Source organism: Oncorhynchus nerka, unplaced genomic scaffold, assembly GCF_034236695.1.
Source record: "Oncorhynchus nerka isolate Pitt River unplaced genomic scaffold, Oner_Uvic_2.0 unplaced_scaffold_6883, whole genome shotgun sequence".
Classification (NCBI taxonomy): Eukaryota; Metazoa; Chordata; class Actinopteri; order Salmoniformes; family Salmonidae; genus Oncorhynchus; species Oncorhynchus nerka.
The window spans coordinates 1-8020 of NW_027034434.1; the positions used below are offsets into that span (position 1 = coordinate 1).

The 8020-nt window shown below is 43.3% G+C and overlaps 1 long non-coding RNA gene across 1 annotated transcript; it reads right to left on the reverse strand.

The window, feature by feature from the left end:
- Positions 1-4931: 4931 nt before the first annotated feature.
- On the reverse strand, positions 4932-6455 carry LOC135566173 (uncharacterized). The gene is made up of 2 exons (XR_010462007.1): positions 6312-6455; positions 4932-5526 (listed from the first exon to the last, which is right to left on the reverse strand). It is a non-coding gene; the product is annotated as an uncharacterized LOC135566173 (long non-coding RNA).
- Between the last annotated feature and the right edge of the window lie 1565 nt (positions 6456-8020).

Consider the following 8020-nt stretch of genomic DNA (forward strand, 5'->3'; position numbering starts at 1 on the left):
ATATTACATGTATATAGTGTATTATTGGGGCAGCAGGGTAGTGGTTAGAATGTTATGTAAGGATCAGACTGTATTGGCTATATTACATGTATTTAGTGTATTATTGGGGCAGCAGCCTAGTGGTTAGAATGTTATGTAAGGATCAGACTGTATAAAAGCTAAGAATGAAGAGTCTTTTACTCATCACATCATCACATGTGACATCATTAAAATACTCCTTCTACAATGTTTAAACATTCTACATTGTGACATCACTAAAATACTCCTACTACAATGCTACAACATTCTACCTTGTGACATCATTAAAATACTCTGTTGGGGAATAATCAGAATTAGTTGGTAACATAGGTAAGATGTTTTATATTCATCATATGTTTGTAAGTTACTTCTCATCAGAATGTTATTTTTGTATAATACTGTGGCGGGGTTGCAGTATCTGTTCTCTGTCAGGACTAAGTTGCTTGGGCCGGAGAGAGGGGAGAGGTCAAGCGTGTATCTCTTGGCTCCACAATGTCTGTGTGCCAGTCAGTGTGTCTCTGTGATCTTGTCAAGATAGGATGGATTTGATATATGGCTGTTGATATGGAGGATTGGTTTATGGTTCTGAGTTTGAGAAAAGTACATAGTTTAGGAGACAAAGCTGAACGATAAATTATGCCAATGCTGTCTGGCTATGTGTGCCTTTGCTATAAAGGATCTCAGTTGCAATGTGTAAGGGACTCTCAGAGAATTCATTGATAGACACTGAATTGATCTGAGAGTCACAGGGTTGTGATAGATCTCATATAATTAAAGATGGACTTTATGATAACTCTGACTTGTGTGTGGTTTGCTCTCATGATTTGGTAAATAGAGGAAATTTCCACGACAACTCCTTCTGTCACGCACCTTAGGGGGGGTTTCTGTCACGCACCTTAGGGGGGGTTTCTGTCACGCACCTTAGGGGGGGTTTCTGTCACGCACCTTAGGGGAGTTTCTGTCACGCACCTTAGGGGGGTTTCTGTCACGCACCTTAGGGGGGTTTCTGTCACGCACCTTAGGGGGTTTCTGTCACGCACCTTAGGGGGGGTTTCTGTCACGCACCTTAGGGGGGGTTTCTGTCACGCACCTTAGGGGGGGTTTCTGTCACGCACCTTAGGGGGGGTTTCTGTCACGCACCTTAGGGGGGGTTTCTGTCACGCACCTTAGGGGGGGTTTCTGTCACGCACCTTAGGGGGGGTTTCTGTCACGCACCTTAGGGGGGGTTTCTGTCACGCACCTTAGGGGGGGTTTCTGTCACGCACCTTAGGGGGGGTTTCTGTCACGCACCTTAGGGGGGGTTTCTGTCACGCACCTTAGGGGGGGTTTCTGTCACGCCTTGGTCATTGTATTTTGTGTTTTTGTTTATTGTTTGGGTAGGCCAGGGTGTGACATGGGTTTATATGTTGTTGTCGTATTGGGGTTTGTATTATTTGGGATCGCGGCTGTTTAGGGGTGTGGTATAGGATTGGCTGCCTGAGGCGATTCCCAATCAGTCAGGTGATTCTTGTTGTCTTGGATTGGGAACCGTATTTAGGCAGCCTTAGTTTCGCTTTGTATTTCGTGGGTGATTGTCCCTGTCTTTGTGTATTCACCAGATAGGCTGTAATAGTGTCACGTTCCGTTTGTTGTTTTGTATTGTATAGTTATTTCATGTATCACGTTTTTCTTCATTAAAGTAACATGACTAACCTACACGCTGCATTTCGGTCCGACTCTCTTCATTCAACAGACGAACGCCGTTACAGAATCACCCACCACAAACGGACCGAGCGGCGTGAAAACTGGCAGGAGCGAAAGGGTGCATAGCCCGGTGCGGTACATACCAGCCCTTCGTATTGGCCGGGCTAGAGTGGGCATCGAGCCAGCTAAGCTTGGGCAGGCTCGGTGCTCAAGAGCTCCAGTGTGCCTGCACGGTCCGGTCTACCCAAAGCCACCTCCAAACACCAGTCCTCCGGTAGCAGCTCCCCGCACCAGGCTTCCTGTGCGTGTCCTCGATCCGGTAGCACCAGTTCCGGCACCACGCACCAGGCCTTCAGTGCGCCTCGCCTGTTCTACACAGCCAGAGCCTTCCTTCCCTCCTACGCTGCCGGAGTCTCCCGCCTGTTTAGCGCAGCCAGAGCCTGTCTCCTCTCCTGCGCTGCCGGAGTCTCCCGCCTGTTTAGCGCTGTCGGAGATTTTCTCCTCTCCTGCGCTGCCGGAGTCTCCAGTCTGCCCAGCGTCGCCAGTGCTTCCAGTCTGCCCAGCGCCGCCAGTCTGCCCAGCGTCGCCAGTCTGCCCAGCGTCGCCAGTCTGCCCAGCGCCGCCAGTCTGCCCAGCGCCGCCAGTGCTCCCAGTCTGCCCAGCGTCGCCAGTCTGCCCAGCGTCGCCAGTCTGCCCAGCGTCGCCAGTCTGCCCGGATCCGCCAGATCTGCCAGACAACCAGTCTCTTCCAGATCTGCCAGACAACCAGTCTCTTCCAGATCTGCCAGACAACCAGTCTCTTCCAGATCTGCCAGACAACCAGTCTCTTCCAGATCTGCCAGTCAACCAGAATCTTCCAGATCTGCCAGCCAGCCAGGATTTACCGGAGTCTACTACCTGTCTGAGCTTCATCTCAGTACTGAGCTTCCTCTCAGTACTGAGCTTCCTCTCAGTACTGAGCTTCCTCTCAGTACTGGGATCCCTCTCAGTCCCGGGCTGCCCCTCAGTCTCGAGCTGCCTCTGTCCCGAGCTGCCCCTCTGTCCCGAGATGCCCCTCTGTCCCGAGATGCCCCTCAGTCACAAGCTGCTCCTCAGTTATGTGGGGATCTGGGTGAGGACTATTAGGCCATGGTCGGCGGAGAGGGTGGATTATCCCAGGACGCGAAGGGGAGGAACAAGGACATTAATGGAGTGGGGTCCACGTCCCGAGCCGGAGCCGCCACCATGGACAGACGCCCACCCGGGCCCTCCCTATGGTTTTGAGGTGCGTCCGGGAGTCCGCACCTTAGGGGGGGTTTCTGTCACGCACCTTAGGGGGGGTTTCTGTCACGCACCTTAGGGGGGGTTTCTGTCACGCACCTTAAAGGGGGGTTTCTGTCACGCCTTGGTCATTGTATTTTGTGTTTTTGTTTATTGTTTGGGTAGGCCAGGGTGTGACATGGGTTTATATGTTGTTGTCGTATTGGGGTTTGTATTATTTGGGATCGCGGCTGTTTAGGGGTGTGGTATAGGATTGGCTGCCTGAGGCGATTCCCAATCAGTCAGGTGATTCTTGTTGTCTTGGATTGGGAACCGTATTTAGGCAGCCTTAGTTTCGCTTTGTATTTCGTGGGTGATTGTCCCTGTCTTTGTGTATTCACCAGATAGGCTGTAATAGTGTCACGTTCCGTTTGTTGTTTTGTATTGTATAGTTATTTCATGTATCACGTTTTTCTTCATTAAAGTAACATGACTAACCTACACGCTGCATTTCGGTCCGACTCTCTTCATTCAACAGACGAACGCCGTTACACCTACTACAATGTTTAAACATTCTACATTGTGACATCATTAAAATACTCCTTCTACAATGTTCAAACACTCTACATTGTGACATCATTAAAATACTCCTACTACAATGTAAAAACATTCTACATTGTGACATCATTAAAATACTCCTACTACAATGTTAAATCATTCTACATTGTGACATCATTAAAATACTCCTACTACAATGTTTAAACATTCTACATTGTGACATCATTAAAATACTCCTACTACAATGTTTAAACATTCTACATTGTGACATCATTAAAATACTCCTACTACAATGTTAAATCAGTCTACATTGTGACATCATTAAAATACTCCTACTACAATGTTTAAACATTCTACATTGTGACATCATTAAAATACTCCTTCTACAATGTTTAAACATTCTACATTGTGACATCATTAAAATACTCCTACTACAATGTTTAAACATTCTACATTGTGACATCATTAAAATACTCCTTCTACAATGTTTAAACATTCTACATTGTGACATCATTAAAATACTCCTTCTACAATGTTTAAACATTCTACATTGTGACATCATTAAAATACTCCTTCTACAATGTTTAAACATTCTACATTGTGACATCATTAAATACTCCTTCTACAATGTTTAAACATTCTACATTGTGACATCATTAAAATACTCCTTCTACAATGTTTAAACATTCTACATTGTGACATCATTAAAATACTCCTACTACAATGTTTAAACATTCTACATTGTGACATCATTAAATACTCCTTCTACAATGTTTAAACATTCTACATTGTGACATCATTAAAATACTCCTACTACAATGTTTAAACATTCTACATTGTGACATCATTAAAATACTCCTACTACAATGTTTAAACATTCTACATTGTGACATCATTAAAATACTCCTACTACAATGTTTAAACATTCTACATTGTGACATCATTAAAATACTCCTTCTACAATGTTTAAACATTCTACATTGTGACATCATTAAAATACTCCTACTACAATGTTTAAACATTCTACATTGTGACATCATTAAAATACTCCTACTACAATGTTTAAACATTCTACATTGTGACATCATTAAAATACTCCTACTACAATGTTTAAACATTCTACATTGTGACATCATTAAAATACTCCTTCTACAATGTTTAAACATTCTACATTGTGACATCATTAAAATACTCCTACTACAATGTTTAAACATTCTACATTGTGACATCATTAAAATACTCCTTCTACAATGTTTAAACATTCTACATTGTGACATCATTAAAATACTCCTACTACAATGTTTAAACATTCTACACTGTGACATCATTAAAATACTCCTTCTACAATGTTTAAACATTCTACATTGTGACATTAATTCATTGATATCATGAAACAACTCCTTCATTAATGTATTTTCTGATGTTTTATCAGAGATCTTTTATCAGAGTATCTCTTGTCACATTGATCACAGCTATGAGGTTTCTCTCCTGTGTGTGTTCTCTGGTGTATAATCAGATGACTAGATGTAGTAAAATTCTTCCCACATTGTTCACAGCTATAAGGTTTCTCTCCTGTGTGTGTTCTCTGGTGAGATAACAGGCTGCTTGACTGAGTAAAACTCTTCCCACATTGATAACAGCTGTAAGGTTTATCTCCTGTGTGTGTTCTCTGGTGAGATAACAGGCTGCTTGACTGAGTAAAACTCTTCCCACATTGATCACAGCTATAATATTTGTCTCCTGTGTGTGTTCTCTGGTGTACAATCCGATGGCTAGATGTAGTAAAACTCTTTCCACATTGATCACAGCTGTAAGATTTCTCTCCAGTGTGAATTCTCATGTGTACTTTTAGTGAATTTGATCTTAAGTAACTCTTCCCACAGTCAGAGCAGCAGTGAGATTTCTTCCCTGTTGGTCTCCACTGGTGTTTCTTGAGGTGTTCTGATCGGGAGGGACTCTTCTCTGCCTCGTCAGCTTCATGATGTTGTTGAGGCTCCCCAGAGGATCCATGATAGTCACGTCTCTCTCCTGTGTGAACAACAAGTCAGACAGATGGTTAAAGGCCCACAACAGCAGAAATCCACTGTAAAAGGTGATGCCAACAGCGTAGCCATGATGTTGTACAACAATTGACGTCTGTAATGAATGTTAAAATTACTTGACAATTGTCTTAAGACAGTCAAGTGAGCAACAATAGTCATATTTTGTCCTTTCTTCACATTAGTAGTAACATCGATGATTGTAGGCTAGAAATAAGTTATTACAGTTGCTGAACCCCTAAGCAGTGTGCCAGACAACCTTTGGTCACCAATATAGGCCCCTTTCTGTGTTTGCTAAAATAGGCGCACGAGGGCAATGAATTGAATGTGAGAGTGGTTACATTTCTCCAGCCCCCATCCCTCAGCTGTTTACCAAACCAAGTCTCAGGGCAGCCATTTTGTTGCTGTTTAAATCCTAGGTTGTCCCTTTAAAAAAGCCAAATCAATCGATCAACCAATCTGCAGTTCAAACAATAACAAAGATGTCATTCCACCTGTTTTGGTAATAAGATGATGGATGGGTCTGGAGAAATGTAACTACTCTCAAATTCATAGACAGACCTACGGATGCAAGGACTGACCATCCATGAAATCAACATGATAGTTTTAACCATGTTGAGGCTCTACAGTGTTGATCTACATTGTTTCTAAACATTGGCGTAAAACATCTTATTTGGGGTTCTGATGGGGTACAACAGTTGAACTAAGCTCATGAGGTATGTGTTATATTCTTCAAGAATCAATGGCTATAAATAATATAAATGTAGTAATTACATATTTCCCCTTTAACACCACACATCAGTTCAACAACTGCAGAGTTTGTGCCTCTGTTTATCACGGCCCGGTTTCTCAAAACCATAGGATGCCTTAAGATGCGTTGGGGAAACCGGGCCCAGATATCCAGTTTCCTCTTCTTCGTCCTCCTCCTCCTCCTTTTTCGATGTGACAGTCATCTCCCCTCCCCTCTTTCACTCCAAAAACTGCATCCTCCTCTCTCTCCGCTTCCTCTTCTTTTACTGTAACATCCTCCTCCTCTTTCACTCTGAACGAGTCTTCCTTTTCTTTCACTGAAACGTCTTTCTCTTCTTCTTTCATGGTAACAGCCTCACCCTCTACTTGATTTTGAATTGTAACATCCTTCTCTTCCTCCTCCTCTTTCAGGAGAACTTCTTTCTCCGTCAGAAGACCTCCTCTTCTTTAGCAGGAGGAGAGCAGCTTAGTGAACTCATGGTCGGAGATGTTTGCTAGCTAGCATTAGCAACTAGCCTAGTTCTAAGATAATTTAGCAAACCAGCTAGCTGACAAACAACGTAATTATATAATTAAATGGGCCAACAAGTACATACGTCAGAAGTGTGTTTAATACACAGCGACTAATATACACCAAAACAGTGTAAAGAGAGTGAATGTTGTAGCTATGTTTGCTAGAAAGCTACCGAGGTGTCTAACTGTTGTTGTTGAAGGAGCGTCCGTCCACTAGATTATACGTCACACTGGCAGCGTCGCCTGAACGTAAAAGACGCACATCGCCATCTGCTGACTGGAGGGGCAACGCAGTTGAGGAACCAACAGTTTATTTTTAATTAATTAAAGTTGATTATCATATTAAGTCGTTCAAAGAAGCATGTGTTGATTGATTCGTTTTAATAATTTAAAACAAACTTTAGACCCACTACATATTTACATTGAACCATATTCCGCAACAAAGCCTCCTTCACTCCACGCCTCGCCAAGCTTACCTAGTAAAACTGACTATCCTACCGATCCTCGACTTCGCGATGTCATCTACAAAATGGCTTCCAACACTCTACTCAGCAAAACTGGATGCAGTCTATCACAGTGCCATCCGTTTTGTCACCAAAGCACCTTATACCACCCACCACTGCGACTTGTATGCTCTAGTCGGCTGGCCCTCGCTACATATTCGCGCCAGACCCACTGGCTCCAGGTCATCTACAAGTCCATGCTAGGTAAAGCTCCGCCTTATCTCAGTTCACTGGTCACTGATGGCAACACCCATCCGCACGCGCTCCAGCAGGTGTATCTCACTGATCATCCCTAAAGCCAACACCTCATTTGGCCGCCTTTCACTCCAGTGCTCTGTTGCTGTGACTGAAATCTAACTGCAAAAATCGCTGAAGTTGGAGACTTTATCTCCCTCACCAACTTCAAACATCAGCTATCCGAGCAGCTAACCGATCGCTGCAGCTGTACATAGTCTATTGGTAAATAGCCCACCCATTTCACCTACCTCATTCCTTTGTTTTTATACTGTTTTTTATTTATTTACTTTTCTGCTCTTTTGCACACCAATATCTCTACCTGTACATGACCATCTGATCATTTATCACTCCAGTGTTAATCTGCAAAATTGTATTATTCGCCTACCTCCTCATGCCTTTTGCACACATTGTATATAGACTGCCCATTTTTTTCTACTGTGTTATTGACTTGTTAATTGTTTACTCCATGTGTAACTCTGT